This window comes from Diadema antillarum, unplaced genomic scaffold (genome assembly GCF_040938485.1).
Source record: "Diadema antillarum isolate AM-2024a unplaced genomic scaffold, OU_Dant_1.0 seq00000002_RagTag, whole genome shotgun sequence".
Lineage (NCBI taxonomy): Eukaryota > Metazoa > Echinodermata > Echinoidea > Diadematoida > Diadematidae > Diadema > Diadema antillarum.
In genome coordinates, this window is record NW_027271124.1 from 706,919 (window position 1) to 722,350 (window position 15,432).

Sequence of the window (15,432 nt, forward strand, 5' to 3'; positions counted from 1 at the left end):
ATGATACAACATGCCAGTACAACATATGATAGGAAATGTAAAGACACTTTGACATTTCAATCTATATCTGCTTTTTCTGCATGCATGCCACCTTCGATGTATTCCTTTATTCTTTTTTATAGATTTTATTTCATTTTGTTAATATTAATTTCTTTTATTATATGACCCAGAAATAGTGTGGAAACACACACACACACACACACACACACATACAAACAAGAAGATATATTAAGAACCATTGCACTGCAGTCTAATCAAAAAGGCATCTTATACCCCTTTCAGGTAATCGTGGATGAGGAAAATAGGAGCACTAAAAGTCGTAAAATTTTGATTACATGAACGGGAGAGGAGTAAAATAGTCCGCATTATTTTGATGCAGCTATTATCCGCATTATTGCAGCATCAGGAGTTGATAGAGAATACATGAACACGTTTTACGACTTATGCGGACTAACATTCCACAGTTCGGTCAAAGGTCACTCGATTTCCCGCACAACCGCTGATTGCTGAGCTTGAGCGAGAGCTGTGCATACACGTGAGTCCCGTCCCGATCACGACTGCATTGTAAGCAGTTTTGCAGTTTGTACACGCACGTGCATGTGTTGATTAGAAATTTTCAAATGTTAGCTTTTATGAAAAAATAAATACTTTGTGGCTGTGTATTGTAATAAATTAGTATTTTTTTCAATTTGAAATTATTTTAAAAAGGAAAGTTGGGGTTGTCGAATTGTTATGTATGATAAGTAACCATGACAAATACTCCGTCTTTCGCACCGTTATATGAACGGGCACTCGTAAAAGTAGTGCGGACTTCATAGGATATATGAACGCGAGTTTGATTACTTCATCCGCATTATTTGGATGCGGATAATTGAACCGCGATTACCTGAAAGGAGTATTAAAGCACTTGTATGTTGAGAAAAGCAAGGAAATGCATCACGACGAAATTTTGACACTAAAATCATCGACATACTATTTTGTGAAAAGAGTTACTTCAAGATATTATATGTCTGTATCAATGGTGCTATTTAACATGCAAGCAGAAAATGTAGTTTTAAAACTGTGTTTGACCTGGTTTGTCACGACAGGATTCAGAATGTATGGGAACTTGATTCTCTCTGCAGAACACAGTTGTGACAGTTTTGTTTTTATTCATTTTCATATCCTTGTCTCTGCCAAAGTAAATTGTCGTGCTTTAAAAAAAAAGTAGAAGACCACACACTATCATTTTACTCTCAGATCAACATGAATCATTCATATGCAAAGTGTTAAGTATAAACCTGATTTTCTGCACTCAGTTGCAAAACAAAATGTTCTTGACATTGATGACAGAGTTTGGAATATATCTATTAAGTCATACTTTCATATCAAAGATTAATATGACAGTCCGATTGATAAGGATCTGTACACTTTTTAACCAAGACAAAACTCGAGAACAAACCCATAAATATATTCATGTGAAACAAAATGTGCATCATAAAAGTTGCTATATATTTGCATATAAAGACAAAATCATTGAAGTGATATACTGAGGAAAGTCTAGATTCATTTTAACTTGAGAACATTGCTTAGTGCGCCATTTCAGGAATAAGGATGAGTAGTCGTATGCGAGGGAAATAATAGGTTTCAGGTTTTAAAGTATGTGAGTTATACAAGGAAGTACTCGTGAAGTTATTGTGGGTGGTATAAGTGCTTAATGGGGGCTGGTTTGGATTAGGTGTCAACTTTCAAATTTTACCACACAGAACAAAGAGACTTGGGATTTTTTTATCAAGAAGTCTGTATACCCTGCTGGGTAATTCATGTCTACTCTATCCTCTTTCTCTATCTATCTATCTCTTTCTCTTTCTCTCTATTTCTCTTTGTGTGTCTTGCTGTTCTTGAAGTTGTGATGGTGGGAGGTGAAAGATGGGACTGGATTAGAAATTTCCAAGAATGCATGTGGAGAAGTGTCTGGTTTCCCTGCGCCATTGCTTTATTGTGTACCGATGGTTTAAATATTCTGGTAAACATGCTGAGATTCATGGCCAAATATAGCAATGAGAGGAGCAGTCGAACATATGGTAGATGCAAAGCACTTAATATGATTCATTCAAAGTTTTGATTTCTGTCACTGTCATTATTGTAAAAAAATCTACTTGTCGCATAGAATTGCAAGGTTTAAATCTGTTAAGTATAACAATAATCCTATATCAATAGATTGATGGATCTCATTATTAAGCAATTATTTGCAAACTTTACTTTTATCTGCAGGTGCATATTATATCCATTTACTTGTATTTTCACTTTATTGTACAGTATGTATTTGCCATATTTACTTACTGTAGACATTTACAAAGGTTTTCCATCCTATTTTGTAAACAAAGTAAGCTTTATGAAGCACCTTTAAGTATTGAAATGTATGATACAGTATCTCTCAGAATCATTCCTGTATATTCTTGGGCTTCCATCATGAGAATGGGTCTGCAGTCATACATTGTACTTCTGAATAGTGCTTTTACTCAGTCTACACATTTTTATTCCGATAGTTATTCTTACCATGTTTTAACGCGTATGAGACTTCCACACACATAGATTTATATGGGAACCTGTAGACATTTGGGATGATATTCTTCATTCACTTAATCAATCCATCATATGCATTACAGGAACATTGAACTTGAATTAGATTTCTAGGAAGTCAGTTTCCTGTGCTGATTCTGTGGAATAACCATAAAAGCCAAGGATAGCTGTGAAGAACACCTAGAGCTAGAGTAGCATTACAAGGAAATAAATCAATCTTCTCGATAGCCTTCTTTTTTACTCCTAGCTTTAAGCTATCTTCCTGACTTGCTTAGGAAGGTGCAGTAAGTTTAAACTGTCATATTTGCTGTCAATGTTGTGTGTTCTACATCCTTCATTTATTTTAGTTATCTTGTCTGTCAATTACATCTTATAAGAAACTAGAGAGATGGATCGGTATGATACATGTTTTTCATAACAGTTTCATTTTACTAACTGTGTGGATATCATAATTGATTGTACATGACAGGTTTTGTTTTGGGGTATTTGTTTTTCTCATATTTCTGGACAGCATTGCAACTGTTTTATACAGAAGACATGCTATGAACTCAGATGTGCCAAGTTGTTGCAAGGAAGAATACTGTAAAACATGATATTTTTGCGGCATGAAATTTTCGCGAATTGGAGCCGACTGCTTTTGTCACGGCATGAAATTTTTGCGAGTTGCCTCTAACATTCAATGCGTATAGTATAGACAAGAACTTTCACATGCATTGTAATTTCGCAAATCTTGGCTCATACGAAATTTGCGAAATTCAAATGCACGCAAACATTCCTCGTTTTACAGTAAAATCAAAGATCATTCTCCATGTCCAGATCGAACTGAAGAAATTTTTTTTCTTTCTGTGAAATGAAAGTGTTGTGAGAATCAGGTGATTTGTAGATTTATTCTCAGATATATGTCTGTCATATTAACATTGTGGTCTCATGTTTTATTTGTTTTTGTCCATGAATATCAGGGTGATATAGAAGCTGACAGTGAGACTGTATTTGAACTTGGTGCGTACGTCTTGCAAGCAACAGAGGGCGACTACACCAGGTGAGATTCCAGCCAGGTTTTGTTGTCAGACAGCAGTCATGGAGAGATTACAGTAACCATGCTGTGACTGAAAATATGGTGTGCTTTAAGTGCTGAATCAAGAATTTTTTACTATAATTTTGTTCATTGTTTCTATAAAAGAACAAAGAGACATTGTTACAGTTATAATGTCTTTGTGTATCATGTGAAACATCAATGTTTATGAATTTGCTGTGACTTCATAAAAAAAAAGATAATTTTGATATTTCATCCATGTAGCTTAGACAATAAAGATTGTTTATCATAAGGGTAAAAATAGAATGACACTGCTTTCATATGTAAACTAGTGATGGTGATAACAGTTACATAACTGTCACAAAATTATGCTATGAACCCCCCCCCCCCTTCTGCACATTAATTTGCTCAACTCTGAAACAGTTTACACCATAATGATACCGATTATCTTCTGTCTTTTTTTTTTTTTTACATGTTGTGGGGAGAGGGGGGACAGGGATGGTTTCATGAGGGATGCAAACAAAAGAACATGTCTGTGCCAACATGCCTCAACTGTATATTGTGCTTTTTATTTCTCGTTTCAGGGATATGTACACATCATTTCAAAATTGCATTGTAACATTTTAAATCATTTGATTATTGTGAAATGTGTAAAGTAGAAAAGTAAACCCTCTATATTCAATTGTACAAATGTAATACAAATGTAATACATATATACTGTGTAAGATAGGGGAAAAAGATGGAGAATTTCTGTTTCTTGAAATGGGTTGCAAAGTACCGTGAACTCTACAAGTGTGAATGGATTCCACAGACAAGCTAAAAAGTTCCTTGCAGTACAGAATTCTACGAGACTGGTGAATATTGCTAGACGGATTGTTCCTTAATAGTGCATATGTTTATGACAACAATTTATGTTTAATTCGTGGTAGAGAGTGAATAATGAAGGCAGTCCAGGAAGTCATCAATTTGGTTCTCATCCTCCTGCATCTGCTGATAACAAATTGACTGTGGAGTGTGGTTCTCAATTATCACATTCTCGAAGGATTTCTATCAACAAATCTGTGTGTGTGTGTGTTTGTGAGTGTGTCTGTGAGTGTGTCTGTGTGTGTTTGTGTGTGTGTGTGTCTTTTTTGTGTGTGTCTTTTTGCTTCGCAATATGTTTTTGAGCATTCATGAGCTGAACCACACTCTGTTTTTATATGAGTGTTATTATGAATGCCATCAGCTCCCCATCTTGAAGAGTTCAGCAATACATGTATATTAGAGTGTTATTATTGTAGGTTGACAAAATTAGCAAGGCTGGGATAGGGGATTAAAAAAGAAATTCATTGGCAATTCAACCCCCCCCCCCCCCAAAAAAAAAAAAAAAAATGAAGAAGAAAAAAGAAAAAAAAACATGTGATGTTCATTGTAGAAGTACAGTCAGGGATCTTGTGACAGGAAAAATTATGCCTGCTTAATCAGATGATCCTCATGAAGAGGAAGAGACTTTGCTCACATTGCTAAATAATGTAAGAATAGAAAATTATTGCGTGAAAGTTATAAATCTAAATGTGTTGCAGAAATATATCTCAATTAATTGAAATAAACGTACAATACTCAGGCTTGTTAGCTCACCTGAGCCGAAGGCTCAAGTGAGCTATTGCGATCGCTCTTCGTCCGGCGTCTGTCGTGCGTCGTGCGTAAACTTTTTATATTTTCATCTTCTTCTTGAGAACCCCATGACCGATTTTCACCAAACTTGGCAGGTAGCATCCCTAGGGGGATAGGATCTCAATTTGTTCAAATGGGCACCATGGCCCACCTGGGGGCCCCAGTAGGGACCCAACCCCCCTAAAATTAAGGAATCTTTAAAAATCTTCTTCTCTAAAACCAGAAGTGATAGGGCTTAGTTAATACTATGAGTTAGTACATTGATGACTGCAGTTTCAAGTTTGTTCATGGGGGAATCAGGGGTGCCCCCCTTGGGACCCAGGGGAGGGGGGTTTGGAGGGGTCCTAATAGGGCCTAAATTGTACATTTTCATCTTCACTTTGAGATCCCCATGTCTGATTTTCACCAAACTTGGTAGGTAGCATCCCTAGGGCGACAGGATCTCAATTACTTCAAATGGGCACCATGGCCCACCTGGGGGGCCCCCAGGGGGCCCCAAACCCCCTAAAATTAAGGAATCTTTAAAAGTCTTCTCTAGAACCAGAAGTGATAGGGCTTAGATAATACTATGAGTTAGTACATTGATGACTGTAGTTTCAAGTTTTTTCATGGGATTGGTGGAATCAGGGGTACCCCCCCCCCCCCCTTGGGACCCTGGAGAGGGGAGTGGGAGGGGTCCTAATGGGGCCTAAATTGTACATTTTCATCTTCACTTTGAGATCCCCATGTCTGATTTTCACCAAACTTAGCAGGTAGCATCCCTAGGGGGATAGAATCGCAATTACTTCAAATGGGCACCATGTCCCTCTTGGGGGCCCCTAGAGGGCCCCCCCCCCCCCCCCACATTAAGGAATATTTAAAATCTTCTACTCTAGAACAAGAAATTATAAAGCAAAGTTAATAACATGAGTTTGTACATTGATGACTTTAGTTCCAAGTTTGTTCATTGCAGATCCAGGGCTGCCTGCCCCCCCCCCCCCCCCCCCCACTCCCTGGAGTTGAGGGGGGGGGGGGGGTCCATATGCAGACCTAAGTTTTCAATGTTCTCAGGTAAGAATGTGCAAGAATGCATGGAAGGTGAAATTGCGATACTCAGGTGAGCGCGTGACCCCCGGGTCTCTTGTTTGTTTAGAAAAGTCTAATGGATGGTTATTTATCATCAACTTCATTTTTGGGGAATTGAGTGTGATAAACAAGTAAATTAGCTTCAGAATGGAAAAGAAAAGGCCCAAAATGATTTTATTGTGATAATAGAGGGCAAACATATCACAGATGAGCTGGTCTGTGTATTTATTCCAGTGCATATACAATGAACATGTATATGATGGACTACTTCAACAAACAGACAAAAGTACATAATCATATAACCCGCTGGTGAGTGTATTTATGTTATAAATGCTAGTTAAATTGGCACGTGCATATCCATGGATCAATTCTCAGCCTTGTATGCTTTCTGAAAGTTCCCTGTTTAAGTCTTCAAAGATATAGAATGTGACTGGAAAATAAGTAAGAAAAAATAAGTTAACGGGTAACTGTAATTGACATTATCAAAGCCAATAAGAGAATTTGACAACTTTTTAGAGAATGTTGACTACTCAGACACCTGCTGCATTTAATTGAGTTCTTATCAGCTCTTATACACCTGTACATGAAATGCAAAGTAAGTCGGGGATGTCATATACAGGGGTGACGTGATGAAGCAGTGGATGTGGGAAGCAACGTGATATTTGTATTGGATTCAGGCTCTGGATGTACTGAGAAAGATGTCTGAAACTAATCGAAACATGTTGATTTATGAAGTCAGAGAGGTTGCAAGGCTGTGTCGGGACACCGACAGCATCCTGTTGTAGATAACGCTAAAAATAAGTGTAACATTGCCTAGGGTTATGTAACAATTGCGAGTGAGCTCATTTCAGATGTGAAGAGAGATGTGTGAGAATTGACCATTAGATGCAGCCGTGTTTGCCAAGTGAAGAATGTCAGCGGATTGGCAATCATGCTGTTTATATGCCTCTGATGTTTCTCCATGGAACATACAAGCAAAATTGACCACGTGATGGTCAAGTCACGTGGAAGGTCCAGACGTCCATTTTACTAATCCACACCACAGAGCTGCCAAGTCTCCCTAATTCGGCTAGGGGCTTTATTGGAAAACTTCAGTATTTCCTCTCTGGATAAGAGAATGCAAAGATCTCCCTGATTCGCGGACTACTTCATATGCCGAATATTAACTCTGACCCGACATGGATGTAACATGCTCGTATACTTTTCTGTGATCAGTACTGTACTCCACAATGATGAATTTAACCACCTGCCAAATTGTCGGGAAGTCCCGATTCACGAAAATTTAGACTTGCTAAATATTTATAGCATATACAGTAGTTTTACCCACTGAGATGCACACGCTGTAATAGGCAAGTAGGCCTACGTTATATAAACCTGATTGCTCTCTAGAATCTATGTGGTCTGGATGGGTAATTGTTGGCAGCCCTGCTACAGAGGAGCTCTCAATGTTTAGTTTGTGTTTCTCTGAGTTGCGATATCATAATTCCCTCAAATGAATTGGTCTTCGAGCAGAAGTTTTTATGATAGCATGCAAAGGAACTGTACCACTCTTGCCTTCTGGAAGCACCTTTTCAAACTTCATCTAACGTTAACATCATCACTTGATGTGAGCATTTATAACTGCAAAGCGGCATTGATGTCAGTCCCTGGTTGAGGTTGTTGAGATCTATTGTACTAGAAGAAGTTGAGTTACCAGAGGCATATGAGGTTAGGTTATATACAAGTAGTCACTACAAGTCAGTCATATATCTAATAATTTCATACAGGTTTCATTGAACCATAGGATATGTATGATGCAGTTTGTATTGTTTTTGCTTGCATGCAGAACCTTTAGGGCCCTGTATTTTTAAGAGTTGAAAGTGACCACAAGTTTGTTTCATACAATTATTAGTTGAGGTTGATGTCAGATTTTACCATCCATCACAGCCCCTCATATTGATATGGCTTTAATAGATCTGAAAATACCCTTCAAGTCTTGCAACATTGTATTTGCACTTGAATGTCTCGTCGAAGCTTTGAAAGTTATAAAAGGAATAATCAATGCCCATTTTCAGAGACTAAGCAGGAGGTAGACAAGCAGCTGAGAAGTCGTGTGATATCTTAATGGATGTTTCAGTTATGTGTGGGCAATACAGAAAAAAAAAGAACCACTCCCAGCTCTCCTCTAGCGTAGATTTGCATTCCTTCAGACGTTAAGGAGAATTTCCACAGAAATGAAAGTGGAATGGAAGCTAACACAAAATGAAACAGCTTGATCAAGGAAATTCATGCAGTCCCCCTCCCCCACAAAAAAACCCCAACAACCCAATTAAGCACGCACACACACACACACACACACACACACACACACACACAAACAAACAAACAAACAAGCAAACAAAGTAGAGAAACAAAAAAATACTCAGTCAAAGGCATAAATTGAGGGTTCATGTAAGTTATGCACTTCATGGGACCTGGCCAGGATTTTTTTTTTTTTTTTTTTCATTCTGTGAGACAAGACATACCCACCTGCTCACAGAGGGAATAATGCATGTTGCCATTTCCATCAAGAATTCTTGGAAGCAAACATTAACACTCCACAGGGTTTCTCCCTTTCCTGAGTTAATCAGTTTTACACCATAGGAGGGCAGCCATGCAACTTTTCACAACCTTAACTGTGAAGATATTCACATGTATGCATACGTACTTTTATATAAATCATCAATGATTTTTTTCTTTTTTTGAGAAGGGTGTGTTTTGTGTAGCTTGTCCCTATGGAGCAATATATGTGTAGTCAACATACTTTATTGACTCTCATAATTTTCAGACCAACTCCTACATCAAGTACAAATGTTACAACTATCAGTTCAATGGATTCACTCAGTGTAAGAAGACTGTATACTATACCTTCACATACTACAGGTATTTTCGATCAACATAAAATGTTATCAGTATTATCAACAGTAGTTTGCAGAGATAATGCACTACTACAAGTGTAACTGCAATTTCCTAGCATATGAGCTCATGTTTGAATGAAAACATGTATTCTAATTTGAAAGGGATAAAAATGTAAATGGTTTTTCTTTGCCAAATTGCTACATTGAAGAAAGAACCTTCACTATTTTTTTCTTTGGTATTCTGTTTGTCCAAAACTCAACATCACAGAGTTCTATACAGTAAGATAACATCCTGCCATATGGGTGTGAAAGGAAAACAATGAATACGTATTGCCGTGGGAATTCTTTAAGGGCAAGAGCAATTCAAGAATCTTTTTTCCCCCCTTTTTTTGTGCCAATAGTCTGAAATTTCAAGTTTCACTTCATGTTGAGTTGATATGGGAAGCATTTGTGCTGAGTTCTTGATACAGCATAAAAAAAGAGAGAGAAAAAAAAAGAGACACATTCGTAAGTCATGTGATATGATAAGTGAAAGAAGAAATAACTAAATGGCAAAGAATATTTTGCTTAGTTTTCATATGACTTCATCCCTATCATCCCTTCATCCATCCTATGTATAATGTTTAATGCCAATTTTAGCATATGTACATCATTCATTTACACAAAGCCAGGGCTTTCTGTTGTCAGTACTGACTTTTTTTTTTTCATACACAGGTGTGAAGGATAACTTGAGCTTGAACATGTAAAAAAAAAAAGTGATAAAGGGGCCTCAGCCATGTTAATTGGTCCACCAGACACTAGATTCACAGATAGGAGGAAATAATACACATCAGTTGTAGATAGGGCACAGGAAGTCATGAAGTAATCGTGTCTGTAGGCACATCTTAAGACAAAGTTTTTGCAGGGCGGTACAGTCTCTTTGAACTTTCCTTTTTCCCTTGTGAGCTTAGATTTGAATGTTAGAAGCAGCGCCCCCATCTAGCTGGGTGAGCTTTCCTGACGATGGCCTGTTGGGCAAATGATGTGGGGCACGTGTGACATTTTGGGTGTTTGTCTTTGGTGTGCTCTTTTATGTTGAAAACAAGAAGGAACAATGTTTAATATTCAGAGTACTATCTTGTCTTCTTGTAGTCTTTCATTTGCCTCCAAGGTTGCATTTTGCTTTTTCAAAGTACGGGGATGATTACAAGCCCCATTGTCAATCCAAAGCGATGCAGCACGAAAAATCATGATGTTTGAGCATTCACTCTTCAATGAAAGTTGCGAAGTTGGAAATATGGCTATTTTTTTCTCTGTCATAATGCGCATATAAATTGCTTCTCATTTTTTTAAAATTATTTATTTATTTATTTATTTTTTTTTTTGCTTGACAGGAGTGCATTCTTTCGAAGTCACGTGATAAATATCAGGATTTTTCTACCATGTTTTCACAGCAAAATATAGAAGCAAATGTCATAGGTTACAAAAATCACACTTTGGTCTGTGATTTTTCTGGCAAGAAATCTTGTGGTGTTGTTACGATTCGCCTGCTACTGTCACCCAAATGCACTGAGTTTTCTGATTTTTTTTTTTCTCATGTTTAAATTTTTGCTAGCAGTATGATTGGTTCTAGTGTCTGTAGTATGCAGATTGAATGATAGAGACCATAGGTGACAATTTTGTTAGCCAAAAAGTCTTTGCCTGAGTTACATCAAGGGCTCTTAAATGTCTTCTGCTGAAAAAAAAAGTGCTGTTCTCATTGGGCTCAAAAAACTTTGGGTTTTTTAGGTCACGATCAGGATTGCGACCCAAATTTGACATTTTTACAGTGAAAACAAAATGATGCAATTGTTTGCACAATTTGGGTTGTGATCCAAATCGTACTAATTAGTGTGAGTTTTTGCAAAAAGACATGAAGTTATGCTGTGAGAATGGTGACCGCAAAAAAAAATAAAATAAAAAAGAGAGGAGATTGTATATCCCACAATGCACCCCACGTGCCGCTCCTTACTTATTTTTACCATGTTGTGGCTCCCCATGGTATATTGACTTGGCGTTGAGACGTAGACTAGTAAGCATACCATTCATAACATGCACAGGTCAGCTCGTCCTAAATAATTGTGACCCCAAAAGTTTCTTTTCTTTTTTAAAGTGAGTACACTGCATCAAAAAGATGTGACCCTGATCACAACTGAACTTTCAAAATTCTGAGTCTGTTCAATGAGAACAGCAATTGTATTCAAATCTTTGAGAGAATGAAAGAGAGTGATGCCAGCAGCCCGAAAAGGAAAATATAGACAGGATTTCCACCTACATGTTTGAAGTGTAACCACTAAGATATTTGTGGGAGAGAACAGTTGTTGCTCTTGCAATGTGCTGTCACACTGGACTGTTCTTCTGTCTCTATCAGGGGCCATTCTGCATGACAGATAGGTGTAAAATCATCTATCAAAATGAAACTGACATGACTGTTACTTTCTACCTGTCACACAGTCGGTGCACATGTGATGTGTTGTCACACTCTACTTTTACTTTGTGTCTGTGAAGGGCCATTCTGTATGGTTGAAATGTGCGAAATCAAAATGTAAATGACTCTGATATGACTTTCACCCTGCCGGAATTCAGCATTCAGATTTTTTTTTTTTAATGTTATTGTTTGCTCTGTTTAACTTTGTGAAGTTTGCACTGTTGATTTCAATCGTGACAACCCTTGCTCCAGGGCCATCATAGCTAGCTAAAAATACATTGTATCCTTTCCCAGGTAAACAAAGCTAACAGGCAGTGTTTCTTCTCAGTGGAAGGGGCATCTGTGAAAAGAGGTCATGAAGAAATTATATGACTGCGAAATATTCAAAGCTGCATGAAAATATGAAAATCTATGGGGAGTAGGGGAAGGGTTGCCTAATTATTGATCATCCCTGGACCAGTTTGTAATCAGTAGTATAATGTTTGTGGTCAGTGTTGACCAAAAAAAAAAACAACAACAACAAATCGCCTTCTGCTCAGGTGATCTGAGTGGCAGTTGTGGTAATTGGATTTTGTATGCCTTTAGACAAACAGTTCATAACAAAGTTTGCTACTTATATCCCACTTAACATATCTTTAGAGAGTAGATAGCTAGTGTTTGTTAGCTCTCTGTAGTCAAGTCGTTATCAATTTTGCCCATAATTAAACCAAACTAGAATTAGTACCCAAATCATAATTTTTCTGTTAGTCTATCCCATTCTCCAATTTGAGGACAAAATCTATGAGCTATTTGATGTGAAGGAGATGAAGTTTCAAATGAATATTGAAAATCAGTTTAAAAACACAGCTTGTGACCCATATATTTAGATCCCAAAATATATACTGCAAAGCAGTGTGAAGAGGGACACTTTGGCACATATGAGTCAAACACAGCCTATGAGGTATTCAGAAATTAAGGGGATTCCGATTTGGAGTCTTTCCAAAGTCTCACAAATCCCATTTGTAGTTGCCCTTTAAAAAGCTTCAAGTTCAAATCAAGCTATCACATGGTTATTCAATGAATAAAGATGTACGTATTGTAAAATCTAGTTTTACTTCAATATTCATTGCATAGAATATCTTCCAGTCACCTGCAGTTTATAGATCAGACTGATAATTTCTGTTTCCTTCCCAAGTAGTCACTTTATAGCTGCAATAGGGCCTGTGAAAGAAGAGGACCAATGTCAACACATATCAAATCTAACCTGGATGGGATGCTTATGGCATATTAGGTTTTCAGGTTGTTTGTATGTTTTATCCATCATGGTGTCATTCATCTGTTTATCTTGTCAGCTGATCTTGATTTCTGTTATACACATACACACACACAAAAAAAAAAATATACAAACAAAGTTTCCATTCACTGACTAGAGATTGCAGCGGAAATTCACTGAAGGCCATTGTCAAATGCCAAGGTCGGTTCAGTAGAGCAGATCCACTTTTTCAAGTTGAAAAAAAAAGAAGATCTTGATTAAAATTTGAGGCTTCCACTTGGATTTCAGGTGATACAGTTTCAGATAAGTTTTTTTGTACAAGCACTTTGTAAACACTCACGTAACATACATTCTTCATTTGGAACTTTTACAAGTTGGGGGAGGGTGATGTACATTGTATGTATCAGTGAGTATAAATTTATATGCAGAGTTTGCAGTCTTCACGATTGCAAACTAGTGGAAGGGAGTCGAGAAGAAAAGTCCTTGAGAAATAGGACTGTTTTCATCCTGAAATGTCACGTCAAGTCCACTGCCTTGCCATCGCACGCCAGATCACATCCAGCGCGGAACAGGTGCAGACGACTCTGCACGTGTGATGTACATCGTGATACGGCGTTGCATTTTAATGTATGGTGAAGCCAGGAAGAGGGTATGAGTAGGGGGAGAAAAGGAGCATAGTCAAAATGGGGCTTGAAAAATATGAAGGAAATTGATCAGTCTGCACAAACAAGATGAAATTCAATACATCCTGACAGACATCCAGAAAAGTTTAACAAAAAAATTAAAGTAAAAAAAGAGGAAGAAAAGCAGCACCATCCTTTACACCCCATCCCTACTGCTTCTAATTTGGTGTGTGAATTTCAGAACATCCACACATTTTTGGAAGTGCTTGGAGGCCCAAGACAGGTTCCTTATTCTTGATCTTCTTGGTGGCATTAGATTACTGATATTCAGCGCATTAGATTGCTCACAGACCCTTTCCACCTCGAAAGATGGGTGCGATAGACGGTTTTACAGATTTTGCTTGCGAGATATCCGAGCGTCTCTCAGTCATTCATGGAATGCAAGTTTCCAAGCCTCTCGAGAGTGAAATGAGGCAGGGCGTGGTTATTGTGTCTGATTGGCACCATTCTATTGTCCCATTCAACAGTGACCAGCGGGCCCACAGAGTGCTGAAGAAGCTCCCCGTTCTACCTCAGTACACCCTCCGGGAGCACCCTTCTCTGGCCTACTGTGAGGAGAGGATTCTGTCCTACTACAAGCGGCTTGGAGGACTCAGTGCTGGCCAGTGCCTTGTGTGGTAAGTCTCATTGTCTCTTCTTTAAATCATCCTCAAAGTACAATGTGTAGTTATCATATAATCCATGTATGCATTGCACAAATAATTTTGGTAAGAGCAGGTAATATTTTGCCGGACATTGTGTAACAATGGCGTTGATGTGAAATATGTACCTGTACATGCATGTATACAAATGGTATGAGGAATTCATCCCATCAAAAAGTAATTTGAAATCAATATCTTATATTTTCAAGCAGGATATCAGTTGAAAGCAGAAAAAATTGAGATTGAGAGTTTGTCACTTATTTTGGAAAACAACTTCAACTGATCAGTTTTGATGTTCGTGTACGGACTGTACATACACAGTTGAATTGGACTGTGCTACTCATTCGCCTTTCACAACAAATGGTTGCCACTTCTGTGCTAAATTCAAGAATCTGTGTTGACCACATCTGTGACATCTGGGGTGTTGTAAAACAAATAGTGTATGGTCTGTACTTGTGCAAAGGAACAAGATTTCACACTCGGTGAAAGATGAGGCCCTCTATTCAACTTGGCTTCACCTCGTTGAATAAAGTGCCTCTATCTTTCACCTCGTGCGAAATCTTGTACCATGGCATACGTGACCATTTACTATTTGTATACTATTGCGTTGAATATCTTTCATTTATTCCCTACACAAAGATGATTAAATAGTAGACTGTAATTTTTTGTTCAGTTTGCAACAGTCACTGATTTTTAATCTTTACATTCCATGTCACACTACCGACTTAGTAGATGGTGTCCCAATGTTTTGGTGCATTCTCATGCATTCCTACAGACTTGTGACTTTTGTTATCTAAATCTTCCTTTTTTTTCCAATCTAAAAAATACAAACAAATCAGTGTGCTATTTTTACCCCACCTGTAATCACATTTTGTACATTAAGTGTTCATTGCTACGTGATGAGTGTGTCAAGCAACAATAAGATAAAATTAACTCAGATCTGTCAGAATAGATTTTCTCGTGAGTAGTGGCAAAAAATCCTGTCTGGCCTTACTTGATGTACTCTACTTGAGATACAACACATTATATTCCATGTTTCTACATAAACACATCAGTAAACAGAACATTTTCATGTTCCAGCCCAAGGATGTACTAGCTGGATGAGTATAACTGCTGTAACTTTAAACATTCTTTTACACATCTTGACAAAAATGCCTCACTTCCTTCTTTTAACTCCATGTCCTATGTCTAATGATGCCTCGATCAACACTTACAGTACTA

At 37.7% G+C, this 15,432-nt stretch overlaps 1 pseudogene; it reads left to right on the forward strand.

Annotated features, from left to right (window-relative positions):
* LOC139724880 (uncharacterized) overlaps nucleotides 1-15,432 on the forward strand; it is a 139,857-nt pseudogene that overhangs the window by 69,042 nt on the left and 55,383 nt on the right.